The sequence below is a fragment of the Triticum urartu genome, chromosome 5 (assembly GCF_003073215.2).
Source record: "Triticum urartu cultivar G1812 chromosome 5, Tu2.1, whole genome shotgun sequence".
Classification (NCBI taxonomy): Eukaryota; Viridiplantae; Streptophyta; class Magnoliopsida; order Poales; family Poaceae; genus Triticum; species Triticum urartu.
The window spans coordinates 15445349-15465823 of NC_053026.1; positions in this window are offsets into that span (position 1 = coordinate 15445349).

Below are 20475 nucleotides of genomic sequence, written 5' to 3' on the forward strand. Positions count from 1 at the left end.
GCTTTCGAAGCATGAGGGAGCAGCGATAGCGAATGCGAAGGCGAGGAGGCATGCCAAGGAGATGGAGCGCTTGCTCCGGAGGCTAGCCGGTGTGCAGATGGAGACAATGTGTAAGACGTCAGCGACGAATCAAGCTCCGGCGACGATGACAACCCTTCGGCGGCTGACGCCTTTACCGACAGCCATAGCACCGCCGCCGATCGCAAGGGGAAGGGCCCGACGAGAAAATGGTGATTTCCTTCGCCCTTTCCCGTATAATTTAATTATTTTTATTATGTTTAACTACTATCCGGTCGATGGAAACTTGGTTGACCGATGATCCTATCTGTGAATTATGCCTGACTTTCGTAGGTTTATTGCTCGGGCGTTGCTCTACGTAGGTTAAATTCCGTATGCTGCATGGTTATGAGGGACATAATTTGCGATACATTGCTGCAGATGCACCAATACGAGGAGTGTTAGATTTGATGCCCGCGCCTGTATATGCTCTTCATGGTAAAATTATCAAGCAAACACGCAAACAAATAGAATCAGTAGATCAAGGATCAACTGACTGACACGCGCGAGGCAAAGGCATCGAAGACCACCACCATGAAGACAACGATGTGCAGATGAAAAGGCCAAACTGCGGTCCTGCTATTGTTTATAAATGTTGTCCCCTCGCACTCTAGCTTTTTTTTGCTTCATGCGCGTTGGTCTATATTTTAGAGGACTAGAGAACGACTGGGTGGTAGATAGATAGACACATAGATAGAGAGTGATAGAAAGCGGTTTGTTATTGGGTGGGAGAGCGTTAAATCAGATGTTAAAGGACACGAGAGAGAGAGGGAGAGAGAGAGACAGAGAGAGAGGTAGGTAGATATATCACCGCAAGGATAACATTACACAAGAACCTCCGCCTTACATTGACGGAACCATGCATACCCACCTGAGGGCACCTTTTTTGCGCATGAGAACCTTCTCCATAAGGTGGTCGTTGCACCCACCAACATATCACGCGGAACCTCCGTAATGCACTGCAGGAACCATTAATACACCTAGAGTAGGAACCCTTTTTTAAGGAACGAGAACCCTTCCAAACAACATAGACCGTGAGCATATTGATGGCTCTTACACGTCGTTGATGGGAAAGAGGGCGAGAATGATATTTTTATTCTTGGTTTCACAGAAGTTTTCCAACGCACCCGTGCATTCACATATATATCATATGTAACCGCCACTTTTGCGCTATATCGGATTGGGGGGGGGGGGAGAGTGATCGATCCTCATATATCTTTTCATCAAAAAGTTGCATAGTGCACACGGGCATTCTGAGGATGGGGGCACATCTTATAGGTGAACGAGACCCCCCCTTCGGCCGCATTGACATATCACGCGGACCGTCCGTCATGCATTGCAGGAACCATCAATACACCTACAGCAGGAATCTTTTTTTAAGGAACGAGAACCCTTCCAAACATCGTAGACCGTGAGCATATTGACGGCTCTTACACGTCGTTGATGGGAAAAAGGGCGAGAATGATATTTTTATTCTTGGTTTCACAGAAGTTTTCCAACGCACCCGTGCATTCACATATATATCATATGTAACCTCCGCTTTTGCGTTATATCGGATGGGGGTGGAGGGAGAGAGTGATCGATCCTTATATATCTTTTCATCAAAAAAATTGCATAGTGCACACAGGCGTTCTGGGGATGGGGGCACATCTTATGGGTGAACGAGACCCCCCTTCGGCCGCATCGACATATCACGCGGAACGTCCGTCATGCATTGCAGGAACCATCAATACACCTACAGCAGGAACCCTTTTTTAAGGAATGCGAACCCTTCCAAACAACATAGACCGTGAGCACATCGACAACTCATACTCACTGTTGATGGGATACTATAGACCGATCTCTTTGTAATTCTTTATCATCTAGACCAATGCTCACTAACGGTCTTCTCTCTCTATTTAAATATCTACCACCCTCTTTGTAATTGTTTATCATCTAGACCAATGCCCACACAACATAAAAAGAGTTAGGTTAAAGTGGAAAAGACCAGGCAGAGGCGCCATTGCAATGTTTGGAAAACATTCTTGGCGAAGCCATACAATGATGTGCTTATATGTTGTGAAAGAGTGATGGAGGCAATTAGAAGCTATCATGTCATTCAATATTTGTCATCCAGAAACCTTGCATGGTGTTGAAGGGTGTCGGTGGGTGCAACGTGAAGGAAATATGCCCTAGAGGCAATAATAAAGTTATTATTTATTTCCTTATATCATGATAAATGTTTATTATTCATGCTAGAATTGTATTAACCGGAAACATAATACATGTGTGAATACATAGACAAACAGAGTGTCACTAGTATGCCTCTACTTGACTAGCTCATTAATCAAAGATGGTTATGTTTCCTAACCATAGACAAAGAGTTGTTATTTGATTAATGGGATCACATCATTAGATGAATGATCTGATTGACTTGAGCCATTCCGTTAGCTTAGCACTTGATCGTTTAGTTTGTTGCTATTGCTTTCTTCATGACTTATACATGTTCCTATGACTATGAGATTATGCAACTCCCGTTTACCGGAGGAACACTTTGTGTGCTACCAAACGTCACAACGTAACTGGGTGATTATAAAGGTGCTCTACAGGTGTCTCCGAAGGTACTTGTTGGTTGGCGTATTTTGAGATTAGGATTTGTCACTCCGATTGTCGAAGAGGTATCTCTGGGCCCTCTCAGTAATGCACATCACATAAGCCTTACAAGCATTGCAACTAATGAGTTAGTTGTGAGATGATGTATTACGGAACGAGTAAAGAGACTTGCCGGTAACGAGATTGAACTAGGTATTGAGATACCGACGATCGAATCTCGGGCAAGTAACATACCGATGACAAAGGGAACAACATATGTTGTTATGCGGTCTGACCGATAAAGATCTTCGTAGAATATGTAGGAGCCAATATAGGCATCTAGGTCCCGCTATTGGTTATTGACCGGAGACGTGTCTCGGTCATGTCTACATTGTTCTCGAACCGTAGGGTCCGCACGCTTAAGGTTTCGATGACAGTTATATTATGAGTTTATGGGTTTTGATGTACCGAAGGAGTTCGGAGTCCCGGATGAGATCGGGGACATGACGAGGAGTCTCGAAATGGTCGAGATGTAAAGATCGATATATTGGACGACTATATTCGGACATCGGAAAGGTTCCGAGTGATTCGGGTATTTTTCGGAGTACTAGAGAGTTACGGGAATTCGCCGGGAGAAGTATTGGGCCTTATTGGGACATACGGGAAAGAGAGAGGGGCTGCCTAGGGCAGGCCTTGCGCCCCCCAAGGCCTAGTCCGAATTGGACTAGGGGGAGGGGCTGCGCCCCTTCCTTGTTTCCTACTCCTACTACATGGAAGGACTCCTAGTTGGACTAGGAAAGGGGGAATCCTACTCCCGGTGGGAGTAGGACTCCCCTAGGGCGCGCCATAGAGAGGGCCGGCCTCCTCCCCCTTGCTCCTTTATATACGGGGGCAGGGGAGCACCTCTAGACACACAAGTTGATCCTCGTGATCGTTTTCTTAGCCGTGTGCGGTGCCCCCTTCCACCATACTCCTCGATAATATTGTAGCGGTGCTTAGGCGACGCCCTGCGACGGTAGAACATCAAGATCGTCACCACGACATCGTGCTGACGGAACTCTTCCCCGACACTTTGCTGGATCGGAGTCTGGGGATCGTCATTGAGCTGAACGTGTGCTAAAACTCGGAGGTGCCGTAGTTTCGGTGCTTGATTGGTTGGGCCGTGAAGACGTACGACTACATCAACCGCGTTGTCATAACGCTTCCCGCTGTCGGTCTATAAGGGTACGTAGATCACACTCTCCCCTCTCGTTGCTATGCATCACCATGATCTTGCGTGTGCGTAGGAATTTTTTTGAAATTACTATGTTCCCCAACAGTGGCATCCGAGCCTAGGTTTTATGTGTTGATGTTATATGCACGAGTAGAACACAAGTGAGTTGTGGGCGATATAAGTCATACTGCTTACCAGCATGTCATACTTTGGTTCGGCGGTATTGTTGGATGAAGCGGCCCGGACCGACATTACGCGTACGCTTACGCGAGACTGGTTCTACCGACGTGCTTTGCACACAGGTGGCTGGCGGGTGTCAGTTTCTCCAACTTTAGTTGAACCAAGTGTGGCTACACCCGGTCCTTGCGAAGGTTAAAACAGCACCAACTTGACAAACTATCGTTGTGGTTTTGATGCGTAGGTAAGAACGGTTCTTGCTCAAGCCCGTAGCAGCCACGTAAAACTTGCAACAACAAAGTAGAGGACGTCTAACTTGTTTTTGCAGGGCATGTTGTGATGTGATATGGTCAAGACGTGATGAGATATAAGTTGTTGTATGAGATGATCATGTTTTGTTGAAGTTATCGGCAACTGGCAAAAGCCTTATGGTTGTCTCTTATTGCATAAGATGCAAGCGCCCAAATAATTGCTTTACTTTATCGCTATGCGATAGCAATAGTTGCAAGAGCAATTGTTGGCGAGACGACCGTGACGACACTTGATATAGATCAAGATGATGGAGAGCATGGTGTCATGCCGGTGACGATAGAGATCATGACATTACTTTGGAGATGGAAATCAAAGGCGCAAGATGATGATGGCCATATCATGTCACATATTTTGATTGCATGTGATGTTTATCTTTTATACATCTTATTTTGCTTAGTTCGACGGTAGCTTTTAAGATGATCTCTCACTAATATCAAGAAGTGTTCTCCCTGAGTATGCACCGTTGCAAGAAAGTTCTTTCGTGCTGAGACAACCACGTGATGATCGGGTTGTGATAGGCTCTACGGTTCAAATACAACGGTGCAAACAGTTGCCACACGCGGATACTCAGGTTATACTTGACGAGCCAAGCATATACAGATATGGCCTCGGAACACGGAGACCGAAAGGTCGAGCGTGAATCATATAGTAGATATGATCAACATAGCGATGTTCACCATTGAAAACTACTCCATCTCACGTGATGATCGGTTATGGTTTAGTTGATTTGGATCACGTGATAGAGGAGAGGATTAGAGGGATGTCTATCTAAGTGGGAGTTCTTAAGTAATATGACGAACTTAAATTTATCATGAACTTAGTCCTGGTAGTATTTTGCAAATTATGTTGTAGATCAATAGCTCGTGTTAGATCAATAGCTCGCGTTGTAGCTTTCATATGTTTATATGTTCCTAGAGAAAATTGTGTTGAAAGATGTTAGTAGCAATGATGCGGATTGGATCCGTGATCTGAGGTTTATCCTCATTGCTGCACAGAGGAATTATGTCCTTGATGCACCGCTAGGTGATGGACCTATTGCAGGAGCAGATGCAGACGTTATGAATGTTTGGCTAGCTCAATATGATGACTACTTGATAGTTTAGTGCACCATGCTTAATGGCTTAGAATCGGGACTTCAAAGACGTTTTGAACGTCATGGACCATATGAGATGTTCCAGGAGTTGAAGTTTCAAGCAATTACCTGAGTTGAGAGATATGAAGTCTCCAATGGAGGAGAATCGCTCAACTAGTGAAGTGTGCCCAGATTGTTTGAGTACTACAATCGCTTGAATCAAGTGGGAGTTAATCTTCCAGATAAGATAGTGATTGACAGAATTCTCTAGTCACCATCACCAAGTTAGTAGAACTTCATGATGAACTATGATATGCAAGGGATAACGGAAACGATTCCCAAGCTCTTTGTAATGCGGAAATTGACGAAGGTAGAAATCGAGAAAAACATCAAGTGTTGATGGTAGACAAGACCACTAGTTTCAAGAAAAGGGCAGAGGGAAGAAGGGAACTTCAAGAAGAACAGCAAGCAAGTTGCTGCTCAAGTGAAGAAGCCCAAGTCTGGTCCTAAGCCTGAGACTAAGTGTTTCTACTGCAAAGGGACTGGTCACTGGAAGCGGAACTACCCCAAGTGATTGGCAGATAAGAAGGATGGCAAAGTGAACATAAGTATATTTGATATACATGTTATTGATGTGTACTTTACTAGTGTTTATAGCAACCCCTCAGTATTTGATACTAGTTCAGTTGCTAAGATTAGTAACTCGAAACGGGAGTTGCAGAATAAACAGAGACTAGTTAAGGGTGAAGTGACGATGTGTGTTGGAAGTGGTTCCAAGATTGATATGATCATCATCGCACACTCCCTATAATTTCGGGATTAGTGTTGAACCTAAATAAGTGTTATTTGGTGTTTGCGTTGAGCATGAATATGATTTGATCATGTTTATTGTAATACGGTTATTCATTTAAGTAAGAGAATAAATTGTTGTTCTGTTTACATGAATAAAACCTTATATGGTTACACACCCAATGAAAATAGTTCATTGGATCTCGATCGTAGTGATACACATAATCATAATATTGAAACCAAAAGATGCAAAGTTAATAATGATAGTGCAACTTATTTGTGGCACTGCCGTTTAGGTCATATTGGTGTAAAGCGCATGAAGAAACTCCATGCTGATGGGATTTTGGAATCACTTGATTATGAATCACTTGATGCTTGCGAACCATGCCTTATGGGCAAGATGACTAAAGACTCCGTTCTCCGGAACAATGGAGCGAGCAACATATTTGTTGGAAATCATACATACTGATGTATGTGGTCCGATGAATATTAAGCTCGCGACAAGTATCATTATTTTCTGACCTTCACAGATGATTTGAAGCAGATATGAGTATATCTACTTGATGAAACATAAGTCTGAAACATTTGAAAGTTCAAAGATCAGAGTGAAGTGGAAAATCATCGTGACAAGAAAATAAAGTTTCTACGATCTGATCGCGAGAGAATATTTGAGTTACGAGTTTGGTCTTCAATTAAAACAATGTGGAATAGTTTCACAAACTCATGCCACCTGGAACACCACAGCATAATGGTGTGTCCGAACGTCATAACCGTACTTTATTGGATATAGTACAATCTATGATGTTTCTTACCGATTTACCAATATCGTTTTGGGATCATGCATTAGAGACAGCTGCATTCACGTTAAAAAGGGGCACCATCTAAGTCCGTTGAGACGACACAATCTGAACTGTGGTTTGGCAAGAAACCAAAGTTGTCGTTTCTTAAAGTTTGGGATTGTGATGCTTATATGAAAAAGTTTCATCCTGATAAGCTCAAACCCAAATCGGAGAAATATGTCTTCATAGGATACCCAAAGGAGACTGTTGGGTACACCTTCTATCACAGATCCGAAGGCAAGACATTCGTTGCTAAGAATGGATCCTTTCTAGAGAAGGAGTTTCTCTCGAAAGAAGTGAGTGGGAGGAAAGTAGAACTTGATAAGGTAATTGTACCTTCTCCCTTATTGGAAAGTAGTTCATCACAGAAATCTGTTCCTGTGACTACTACACCAATTAGTGAGGAAGCTAATGATGATGATCATGTAACTTCAGATCAAGTTACTACCGAATCTCGTAGGTTAACCAGAAGTGAGATCCGCACCAGTGGTACGGTAATCTTGTTCTGGAGGTCATTCTACTTGACCATGACAAACCTACGAACTATGAGGAAGCGATGATGAGCCAGATTCCGCAAAATGGCTTGAGGCCATGAAATCTGAGATAGGATCCATGTATGAGAACAAAGTATGGACTTTGGTTGACTTGCCCGATGTTCGGCAAGCCATTGAGATTAAATGGATCTTCAAGAGGAAGACGGACGCTGATAGTAGTGTTACTATCTACAAAGCTAGAATTGTCGCAAAAGGTTTTCGACAAGTTCAAGGTGTTGACTACGATGAGAGTTTCTCACTCGTATCTATGCTTAAGTCTGTCCGAATCATGTTAGCAATTGCCGCATTTTATGAAATCTGGCAAATGGATAAACAAAACTGCATTCCTTAATGGATTTATTAAAGAAGAGTTGTATATGATGCAACTAGAAGGTTTTGTCAATCCTAAAGTGTACTAACAAAATATGCAAGCTCCAGCGATCCATCTATGGACTGGTGCAAGCATCTCGGAGTTGGAATATACGCTTTGATAAGTTGATCAAAGCATATAGTTTTATACAGACTTGCGGTGAAGCCTGTATTTACAAGAAAGTGAGTGGGAGCACTACAACATTTCTGATAAGTATATGTGAATGACATATTGTTGATCGGAAATAATGTAGAATTATTCTGCAAAGCATAAAGGAGTGTTTGAAAGGAGTTTTTCAAAGAAAGACCTCGGTGAAGCTGCTTACATATTGAGTATCAAGATCTATAGAGATAGATCAAGACGCTTGATAAGTTTTTTCAATGAGTACATACCTTGACAAGATTTTGAAGTAGTTCAAAATGGAACAGTCAAAGAAAAAGTTTCTTGCCTGTGTTACAAGGTGTGAAGTTGAGTAAGACTCAAAGCCCGACCACGCAGAAGATAGAAAGAGAATGAAAGTCATTCCCTATGCCTCAGTCATAGGTTCTATAAAGTATGCCATGCTGTGTACCAGATCTATTGTATACACTACACTGTGTTGCGAAAGGAATACAATAGTGATCAGAGTAGATCTGTTGGAAATATGCCCTAGAGGCAATAATAAATTAGTTATTATTATATTTCCTTGTTCATGATAATCGTTTATTATCCATGCTATAATTGTATTGATAGGAAACTCAGATACATGTGTGGATACATACACAACACCATGTCCCTAGTAAGCCTCTAGTTGACTAGCTCGTTGATCAATAGATGGTTACGGTTTCCTGACCATGGACATTGGATGTCGTTGATAACGGGATCACATCATTAGGAGAATGATGTGATGGACAAGACCCAATCCTAAGCCTAGCACAAGATCGTGTAGTTCGTATGCTAAAGCTTTTCTAATGTCAAGTATCATTTCCTTAGACCATGAGATTGTGCAACTCCCGGATACCGTAGGAATGCTTTGGGTGTACCAAAAGTCACAACGTAACTGGGTGGCTATAAAGGTACACTACAGGTATCTCCGAAAGTGTCTGTTGGGTTGGCACGAATTGAGACTGGGATTTGTCACTCCGTGTAAACGGAGAGGTATCTCTGGGCCCACTCGATAGGACATCATCATAATGTGCACAATGTGATCAAGGAGTTGATCACGGGATGATATGTTACGGAACGAGTAAAGAGACTTGCGGTAACGAGATTGAACAAGGTATCTGGATACCGACGATCGAATCTCGGGCAAGTATCGTACCGATGGACAAAGGGAATTGTATACGGGATTGATTAAGTCCTTGACATCGTGGTTCATCCAATGAGATCATCGTGGAACATGTGGGAGCCAACATGGGTATCTAGATCCCGCTGTTGGTTATTGACCGGAGAACGTCTCGGTCATGTCTGCATGTCTCCCGAACCCGTAGGGTCTACACACTTAAGGTTCGATGACGCTAGGGTTATAAAGGAAGTTTGTATGTGGTTACCGAATGTTGTTCGGAGTCCTGGATGAGATCCCGGACGTCACGAGGAGTTCCAGAATGGTCCGGAGGTAAAGATTTATATATGGGAAGTCCTGTTTTGGTCACCGGAAGAGTTTCGGGGTTTATCGGTAACGTACCGGGACCACCGGGAGGGTCCCGGGGGTCCACCAAGTGGGGCCACCAACCCCAGAAGGTTGCGTGGGCCAAGAGTGGTGAGGGACCAGCCCCTTAGTGGGCTGGTGCGCCTCCCACCAAGGCCCAAGGCACAGGGAGAGTGGGAGGGGCAAACCCTAGGTCCAGATGGGCCTTAAGGCCCACCCTAGGGGCGCCTCCCCCTCTCCCCTCTCTTGGCTGCCACCCAAGACCCATCTAGGGCTGCCGCCCCTCTAGGGGTGGGAACCCTAGAGGGGGCGCAGCCTCCTCCCCTTCCCCTATATATATGAGGCCTAGGGGCTGCCCATAACACACGTGATTTTGATCTCTGCCTGATGGTGCAGCCCTCCCTCTCTTTCTCCTCATATCCCGTGGTGCTTGGTGAAGCCCTGAAGGATTGCCACGCTCCTCCACCACCACCATGCCGTTGTGCTGCTGCTGGATGAAGTCTTCCTCAACCTCTCCCTCTCTCCTTGCTGGATCAAGGCGTGGGAGACGTCACCGGGCTGTACGTGTGTTGAACGCGGAGGTGCCGTCCGTTCGGCACTTGGTCATCGGTGATTTGGATCACGACGAGTACGACTCCATCAACCCCGTTCACTTGAACGCTTCCGCTTAGCGATCTATAAGGGTATGTAGATGCACTCTCCTTCCCCTCGTTGCTGGTCTCTCCATAGATAGATCTTGGTGACACGTAGGAAAATTTTGAATTTCTGCTACGTTCCCCAACAGTGGCATCATGAGCTAGGTCTATGCGTAGTTTCTATGCACGAGTAGAACACAAAGTAGTTGTGGGCGTTTATTTTGTTCAATATGCTTGCCGTTACTAGTCTTATCTTGATTCGGCGGCATCGTGGGATGAAGCGGCCCGGACCAACCTTACACGTACGCTTACGTGAGACCGGTTCCACCGACTGACATGCACTAGTTGCATTAGGTGGCTGGTGGGTGTCTGTCTCTCCCACTTTAGTCGGATCGGATTCGATGAAAAGGGTCCTTATGAAGGGTAAATAGCAATTGGCATATCACGTTGTGGTTTTTGCGTAGGTAAGAAACGTTCTTGCTAGAAACCCATAGAAGCCACGTAAAACATGCAAACAACAATTAGAGGACGTCTAACTTGTTTTTGCAGGGTATGCTATGTGATGTGATATGGCCAAAAGGATGTGATGAATGATATATGTGATGTATGAGATTGATCATGTTCTTGTAATAGGAATCACGACTTGCATGTCGATGAGTATGACAACCGGCAGGAGCCATAGGAGTTGTCTTAATTTATTTATGACCTGCGTGTCAACATAAACGTCATGTAATTACTTTACTTTATTGCTAACCGTTAGCTGTAGTAGTAGAAGTAATAGATGACGTGACAACTTCATGGAGACACGATGATGGAGATCATGATGATGGAGATCATGGTGTCATGCCGGTGACTATGATGATCATGGAGCCCCGAAGATGGAGATCAAGAGGAGCAATATGATATTGGCCATATCATGTCACTATTTGATTGCAAGTGATGTTTATCATGTTTATACATCTTATTTGCTTAGAACGACGGTAGTAAATAAGATGATCCCTCGTTAAAATTTCAAGAAAGTGTTCCCCCTAACTATGCACCGTTGCGGCAGTTCGTAGTTTCGAAGCACCACGTGATGATCGGGTGTATAGATTCTTGCGTTCACATACAACGGGTGTAAGACAGATTTACACATGCAAACACTTAGGTTGACTTGACGAGCCTAGCATGTACAGACATGGCCTCGGAACACAGAAGACCGAAAGGTCGAGCATGAGTCGTATAGAAGATACGATCAACATGAAGATGTTCACCGACGTTGACTAGTCCGTCTCACGTGATGATCGAACACGGCCTAGTTGACTCGGATCATGTAATCACTTAGATGACTAGAGGGGTGTCTATCTGAGTGGGAGTTCATAAGATGAACTTAATTATCCTGAACATAGTCAAAAGGATTTTACAAATTATGTCGTAGCTCGCGCTTCAGTTCTACTGTTTAATTATGTTCCTAGAGAAAATTTAGTTGAAAGTTGATAGTAGCAATTATGCAGACTAGGTCCGTAAACTGAGGATTGTCCTCATTGCTTCATAGAAGGCTTATGTCCTTAATGCACCGCTCAGTGTGCTAAACCTCGAACGTCGTCTGTGGATGTTGCGAACATTTGACATACACGTTTTCATAACTACGTGATAGTTCAGTTAAACGGTTTAGAGTTGAGGCACCAAAGACGTTTTTAAACATCGCGAAACACATGAGATGTTTCGAGGGCTGAAATTGGGATTTCAGGCTCGTGCCCGCGTCAAGAGGTATAAGACCTCCGACGATTTTCTTAGCCTGTGAACTAAGGAGAAAAGCTCAATTGTTGTGCTTGTGCTCAAATTGTCTGAGTACAACAATCGCTTGAATCGAGTGGGAGTTGATCTTCCAGATGAAATAGTGATGGTTCTCTGAAGTCATTACCACCAAGCTGCTTGAGCTTCGTGATGAACTATAATATATCAGGGACATATATGATGATCCTTGAGATGTTCGCGATGTCTGACACCACGAAAGTAGAAATCAAGAAGGAGCATCAATTGTTGATGGTTGGTGAAACCACTAGTTTCAAGAAGGGCAAGGGCAAGAAGGGATACTTCATGAAATGGCAATTCAGCTGCTGCTCTAGTGAAGAAACCCAAGGGTGAACCCAAACCCGAGACTAAGTGCTTCTGTAATAAGGGGAACAACCACTGGAACAGAATTACCCTAGATACTTGGTAGATGAGAAGGCTGGCAAAGTCGGTAGAAGTATATTGGATATACATTGTGTTAATGTGTACTTTACTAGTACTCCTAGTAGCACCAGGGTATTAGATACCGGTTCGGTTGCTAAGTGTTAGTAACTCTAAATAAAAGCTACTGAATAAACGGAGACTAGCTAAAGGTGAGATGACGATATGTGTTGGAAGTATTTCCAAGGTTGATCAAATATCGTCCGCTCCCTCTACCATCAAGATTGGTGTTTGCGTTGAGCATAGATATGATTGGATTATGTCTATCGCAATGCGATTATTCATTTAAGGAGAATAATTGTTACTCTGTTTATTTGAATAATACCTTCAAATGGTCTTACACCTAAAATGAATGGTTTATTGAATCTCGATCGTAGTGATACACATGTTCATGCCAAAAGATAGTAATTATAGTACCACCTACTTGTGGCACTGCCACGTAAGTCATATCGGTATAAAACGCATGACGAAGCTCCATGTTGATGGATCTTTGGGCTCACTCATTTTTGAAAAGTTTGAGACATGCGAACCATGTCTATTGGTGTATATGCATGAAGAAACTCCATGCAAATGGACCATTTGAACTCACTTGATTTTGAATCACTTGAGACATGCAAATCATACCACATGGGCAAGATGACTGAAAGGCTCGGTTTCAGTAAAATGGAACTAGAAAGCAACTTGTTGGAAGTAATACATTTTGATGTGTGCAGTCCAATGAGTGCTGAGGCGTGTAGTGGATATCGTTATGTTCTAACTTCACAGATGATTTGAGTAGATGTTGAGTATATTTACTTGATAAATCACGAGTCTGAATTATTGAAAGGTTCAAGTAATTTCAGGGTGAAGTTGAAAGATCGTCGTGACAAGAGGATAAAATATCTATGATATGATCATAGAGATGAATATCTGAATTACGAGTTTGGCATAGAATTAAGACATTGTGGAAATTGTTTCACAACTAATACAGCCTGGAACACCATAGTGTGATGGTGTGTCCGAACATCATAACTGCACCCTATTGGATATGATGCATACCATGATGTCTCTTATCGAATTACCACGATAGTTTATGGGTTAGGCATTAGAGACAACCACATTCACTTTATATAGGGCACCACGTAATTCCGATGAGATGACACCGTATGAACTATGGTTTAGAGAAACCTAAGCTGTCATTTCTTAAAAGTTTGGGGCTGCGATGCTTATGTGAAAAAGTTTCAGGTTGATAAGCTCAAACCCAAAGCGGATAAATGCATCTTCATAGGACATCCAAAACAATTGGGTATACCTCCTGTCTCAGATTCGAAAGCAATAAGGGATTGTTTCTAGAATCGGGTCCTTTCTCGAGGAAAAGTTTCTCTCGAAAGAATTGAGTGGGAGGATGGTGGAGACTTGATGAGGTTATTGAACCGTCTCTTCAACTAGTGTGTGACAGGGCACAGGGAGTTGTTCCTGTGGCACCTACACCAATTGAAGTGGAAGCTTATGATAGTGATCATGAAACTTCAGATCAAGTCACTACCAAACCTCGTGGGATGACAAGGATGCGTACTACTTCAGAGTGGTACGTGATCCTGTCTTGGAAGTCATGTTGCTAGACAACAATGAACCTACGAGCCATGGAGAAGCGATGGTGGGCCCAGATTCCGATAAATGGCTCGAGGCCATAAAATCCGAGAGAGGATCCATGTATGAAAACAAAGTGTAGACTTTGGCGGAATAGCTCAATGGTCGTAAGGCTGTTGAGTACAGATGGATTTTAAAAGGAAGACGGACAATGATGGTAAGTATCACCATTAAGAAAGCTCGACTTGTCGTTAAGATGTTTTCCGACAAGTTCAAGGAGTTGACTACGGTGAGACTTTCTCACTCGTAGCGATGCTAAGAGTCTGTTGGAATTATATTAGCGATTACTGCGTTATTTATGAAATCTTGCAGATAGGATGTCAAAACATTGTTTCCTCGACGACTTTCTTGAGGAAAGGTTGTATGTGATACAACCGGAAGTTTTTGTCAATCCTGAAAGATGCTAATAAGTATGCAAAGCTCCAGCAATCCTTCTGAGGACTGGAGTAAGCATCTCGGAGTTGGAATGTACGCTTTGATGAGATGATGAAAGATTTTGGGTTTATACAAAGTTTATGAGAAACTTGTATTTCCAAAGAAGTGAGTGGGAGCACTATAGAATTTCTGATGAGTATATGTTGTTGACATATTGTTGATCAGAAATGATGTAGAATTTCTGGAAAGCATATCGGGTTATTTGAAAAGTGTTTTTCAATGGAAAACCTGGATTAGGCTACCTTAACATTGAGCATCAAGATCTATAAGGATAGATCAAAACGCTTAATGGTACTTTCAAATGAGCACACACCTTGACATGATCTTGAAGGTGTTCAAGATGGATCAGTCAAAAGAAGGAGTTCTTGCCTGAGTCGTAAGGTATAAAGCTCAACCACGGCAGAATAGAGAGAAAGGACGAAGGTCGTCCCCTATGCTTAAGACGTAGGCTCTACAATATGCTATGCTGTGTACCGCACCTGAAATGTGCCTTGCCATGAGTCAGTCAAGGGGTACAAGAGTGATCCAAGAATGGATCACAAGATAGCGGTCAAAGTTATCCTTAGTAACTAGTGGACTAAGGAATTTTCTCGATTATGGAGGTGGTAAAAGAGTTCGTCGTAAAGGGTTACGTCGATGCAAGCTTAACACCTATCCGGATAGCTCTGAGTAGAGATATCGGATACGTATAATGGAGCAACAATTTAGAATAACTCCAAGTAGAACAGTTATTTGAAATGGCTCCAGATAGAGCGTGGTAGCTGCATCTAGGAGATGACATAAAGATTTGTAAAGCACACACGGATCTGAAAGGTTCAGACCCTTTGACTAAAACCTCTCTCACAAGCAACATGATCAAACCCAGAACTCATTGAGTGTTAATCACATAGTGATGTGAACTAGATTATTGACTCTAGTAAACTCTTTGGATGTTGGTCACATGGCAATGTGACCTGTGAGTGTTAATCACATGGCGATGTGAACTAGATTATTGACTCTAGTGCAAGTGGGAGACTGTTGGAAATATGCCCTAGAGGCAATAATAAATTAGTTATTATTATATTTCCTTGTTCATGATAATCGTTTATTATCCATGCTATAATTGTATTGATAGGAAACTCAGATACATGTGTGGATACATACACAACACCATGTCCCTAGTAAGCCTCTAGTTGACTAGCTCGTTGATCAATAGATGGTTACGGTTTCCTGACCATGGACATTGGATGTCGTTGATAACGGGATCACATCATTAGGAGAATGATGTGATGGACAAGACCCAATCCTAAGCATAGCACAAGATCGTGTAGTTCGTATGCTAAAGCTTTTCTAATGTCAAGTATCATTTCCTTAGACCATGAGATTGTGCAACTCCCGGATACCGTAGGAATGCTTTGGGTGTACCAAACGTCATAACGTAACTGGGTGGCTATAAAGGTACACTACAGGTATCTCCGAAAGTGTCTGTTGGGTTGGCACGAATTGAGACTGGGATTTGTCACTCCGTGTAAACGGAGAGGTATCTCTGGGCCCACTCGGTAGGACATCATCATAATGTGCACAATGTGATCAAGGAGTTGATCACGGGATGATGTGTTACGGAACGAGTAAAGAGACTTGCCGGTAACGAGATTGAACAAGGTATCTGGATACCGACGATCGAATCTCGGGCAAGTATCGTACCGATGGACAAAGGGAATTGTATACGGGATTGATTAAGTCCTTGACATCATGGTTCATCCGATGAGATCATCGTGGAACATGTGGGAGCCAACATGGGTATCTAGATCCCGCTGTTGGTTATTGACCGGAGAACGTCTCGGTCATGTCTGCATGTGTCCCGAACCCGTAGGGTCTACACACTTATGGTTAGATGACGCTAGGGTTATAAATGAAGTTTGTATGTGGTTACCGAATGTTGTTCGGAGTCCTGGATGAGATCCCGGACGTCACGAGGAGTTCCGGAATGGTCCGGAGGTAAAGATTTATATATGGGAAGTCCTGTTTTGGTCACCGGAAGAGTTTCGGGGTTTATCGGTAACGTACCGGGACCACCGGGAGGGTCCCGGGGGTCCACCAAGTGGGGCCACCAACCCCATAAGGTTGCATGGGCCAAGAGTGGTGAGGGACCAGCCCCTTAGTGGGCTGGTGCGCCTGCCACCAAGGCCCAAGGCGCAGGGAGAGTGGGAGGGGGCAAACCCTAGGTCCAGATGGGCCTTAAGGCCCACCCTAGGGGCGCCTCCCCCTCTCCCCTCTCTTGGCCGCCACCCAAGACCCATCTAGGGCTGCCGCCCCTCTAGGGGTGGGAACCCTAGAGGGGGCGCAGCCTCCTCCCCTTCCCCTATATATATGAGGCCTAGGGGCTGCCCATAACACACGTGATTTTGATCTCTGCCTGATGGTGCAGCCCTCCCTCTCTTTCTCCTCATATCCCGTGGTGCTTGGTGAAGCCCTGCAGGATTGCCACGCTCCTCCACCACCACCATGCCGTTGTGCTGCTGCTGGATGGAGTCTTCCTCAACCTCTCCCTCTCTCCTTGCTGGATCAAGGCGTGGGAGACGTCACCGGGCTGTACGTGTGTTGAACGCGGAGGTGCCGTCCGTTCGGCACTTGGTCATCGGTGATTTGGATCACGGCGAGTACGACTCCATCAACCCCGTTCACTTGAACGCTTCCGCTTAGCGATCTACAAGGGTATGTAGATGCACTCTCCTTCCCCTCGTTGCTGGTTTCTCCATAGATAGATGTTGGTGACACGTAGGAAAATTTTGAATTTCTGCTACGTTCCCCAACAGTTGGATGATCCATGACAATATAATTTATCTCAGATGTAAGAAAACATAACCCATTACGTTGTCTTCCTTGTCCAACATCAACTCTTTAGCATGTCATATTTTAATGAGTGCTCACAATCATAAAAGATGTCCAACATAGTATATCTGTATGTGAAGACCTCTCTTTCTTTATTACTTCCTATTAATTGCAACGATGACCAAAACTATGTTTGTCAACTCTCAACAACTTTTATTCATCATACTTTTTCAATGTGAGCTCATTACTCTCCATGAGATCCATATGATCTCTTTGTTTCTTTTTATTTCTTTCTCTTTTCTTTTATTCACTTAGGATCATGGCAAAATAATCAAGCCCTTGACTGAATACTAATCTTTATTATATAGCTCACGGACTCGATTACATAGAAGAACTATAAAGCAAAACTCACAACTAGATCATACTAAGAACTTTTATTCTACTAGATCAAGATATTATCAAAAGGATCGAACTAAGAAAAACGGTAAAGGTAGAAGTGATGGTGATACGATACCGGGGCACTCCCCCAAGCTTGGCAGTTTGCCAAGGGGAGTGCCCATACCCATGTGATTATGTCTCCTTTGTTGGTGAAGAATGTGAAGGTTTTGTTGATGGCGTAGGTTTCTTCCTTAATTTGCGCTTGAGGATAGAATTTTGATCCCTTAGGTCCTCGATCTCCTGTTCCAGGCTCAGTATCTTTTTGCACAGTTCCTGCTTGTTTTCCTGCAAGAGGCGAAAAGGAATAAACTCGATCTTAGGTTTCTTTACCCTATCCGGTAGGCTTGACTTTTTGAAATCCACATGCATGTCCCCAGGTTGAGGTAGTGGGACTTCATCTTCAGGTGAGCTCGTCTCCTCCTTTCCCTTGGGTTCATCGTCCTCTTCTTCTTCCGTAGTCCAACCGCAATGCTCCACATCCCCATAGACCTTAGGATCTGCAAGGTAATCAGCCACATAGCTTTCTCCTTCCTAATCCTAGGACGACATGTTGCTCTATCTGCAGCAGGACAACTCAAAACAAAGACAAGATATATTTGCGTGATACGGGAGTCAAAACCCCTGGGAGATTATATAATGAATTTTTACCAACCAAAATACGCAACGTGTAAGAAAACGGAGTCCGAAGAGCACACGAGGTGCCCGCCCAGGGGGTAGGGCGCGCCCTCCACCCTCGTGGAGCCCTCGTGTCCTTCCCGGACTGCTTCTTATTTTTTTATTTTTCTAAATATTCCAAAACAGAGAAATATTGCCTTGAAAACTGTTTTGGAGTCGGTTTACTTACCGTACCGCATACCTATTGCTTTTCGGAGTCTGAAACATTTCGGAAAGTGTCCCTTATGTATTCCTCCGGAGTTACGGTTTCAATAACATTGGTTTCAACATTTATGGGATTACCTGAGATATAATGTTTGATTCTTTAACCGTTCACCACCTTCGGATTTGTGCCTTCGAAGTTGTTGATTTTTATGGCACCGGAACGATAGACCTCCTCGATAACGTAAGGACCTTCCCATTTAAAGAGAAGTTTTTCTGCAAAAAATGTTAAACGAGAGTTGTATAGCAATACATAATCATCTACATTAAACTCACGCTTTTGTATCCTTTTATCATGCCATCTTTTAACCTTTTCTTTAAACAACTTGGCATTTTCGTAGGCTTGGGTTCTCCATTCATCGAGTGAGCTAATATCAAATAACATCTTGTCACCAGGAAGTTTAAAATCATAATTGAGCTCTTTAATAGCCCAATATGCTTTGTATTCTAGTTCGAGAGGTAAGTGACATGCTTTTTCACAAACCATTTTATACGGAGACATCCCCATAGGATTTTTATATGCAGTTCTATAGGCCCATAATACACCATCAAGTTTCTTGGACCAATTCTTTCTAGATCTATTAACAGTCTTTTGCAAAATTAATTTGAGCTCTCTATTACTCAATTCTACTTGACCACTAGACTGAGGATGATAAGGAGATGCAATTCTATGATTAACATCATATTTAGCAAGCATTTTACGGAAAGCACCATGAATAAAATGTGAACCACCATCAGTCATTAAATATCTAGGGACTCCAAATCTTGGAAAAATAACTTCTTTAAGCATTTTAATAGAAGTGTTATGATCAGCACTACTAGTTGGAATAGCTTCTACCCACTTAGTAACGTAATCAACAGCAACTAAAATATGTGTATATCCATTAGAGGAAGCGAAGGGTCCCATATAGTCAAAGCCCCAAACATCAAATGGTTCAATAACGAGTGAATAGTTCGTAGGAACTTATTGATGTCTACTAATATTACCAACTCTTTGATATTCATCACAAGATAAGACAGACTTACGGGCATCCTTGAAGAGAGTAGGCCAATAAAAACCAGATTGCAATACCTTATGTGCAGTTCTATCTCCAGCATGGTGTCCTCCATAAGCTTCGGAGTGACACAAGCGTAGGATCTGTTCCTGTTCATGCTCAGGTACACAACGTCTAATAACACCATCTACTCCTTCTTTATAAAGATGTGGGTCATCCCAAAAGTAATGCCTCAAATCATAGAAGAACTTTTTCTTTTGCTGGTATGTGAAACTAGGTGGTATAAACTTAGCAACAATGTAATTAGCATAATCAGCATACCATGGAGCAGTATGAGAAGCATTTATAACATTTAATTGCTCATCAGGAAAGCTATCATCAATAGGAAGTGGGTCATCAAGCACATTTTCTAACCTAGACAAGTTGTCTGCAACGGGGTTCTCAGCTCCCTTTCTATCAACAATATGTACTCCCTCCGTTTCTTTTTAGTCTGCATATAAGATTTGGTCAAAGTCAAACTTTATAAAGTTTGACCAACTTTGTTGGAAAAAATATCAACATCTACAATACTAAAGTTATATGGTATGAAAGTTAATTTCATGATGTATCTAACAACATTGATTTCATATTGTGAATCTTTATATGTTTTTCTATAAACTTAGTCAAAGTTGACAAAGTTTGACTTTGAGCAAATCTTATATGCAGACTAAAAAGAAACAGAGGGAGTAAATCAAATTCTTGTAGCAAGAGAACCCATCTAATAAGCCTAGCTTTAGCATCTTTCTTTTCCATAAGATATTTAATAGCAGCATGATCAGTGTGAATAGTTACTTTAGAATCAACAATATAAGGTCTGAACTTATCACAAGCAAATACAACTGC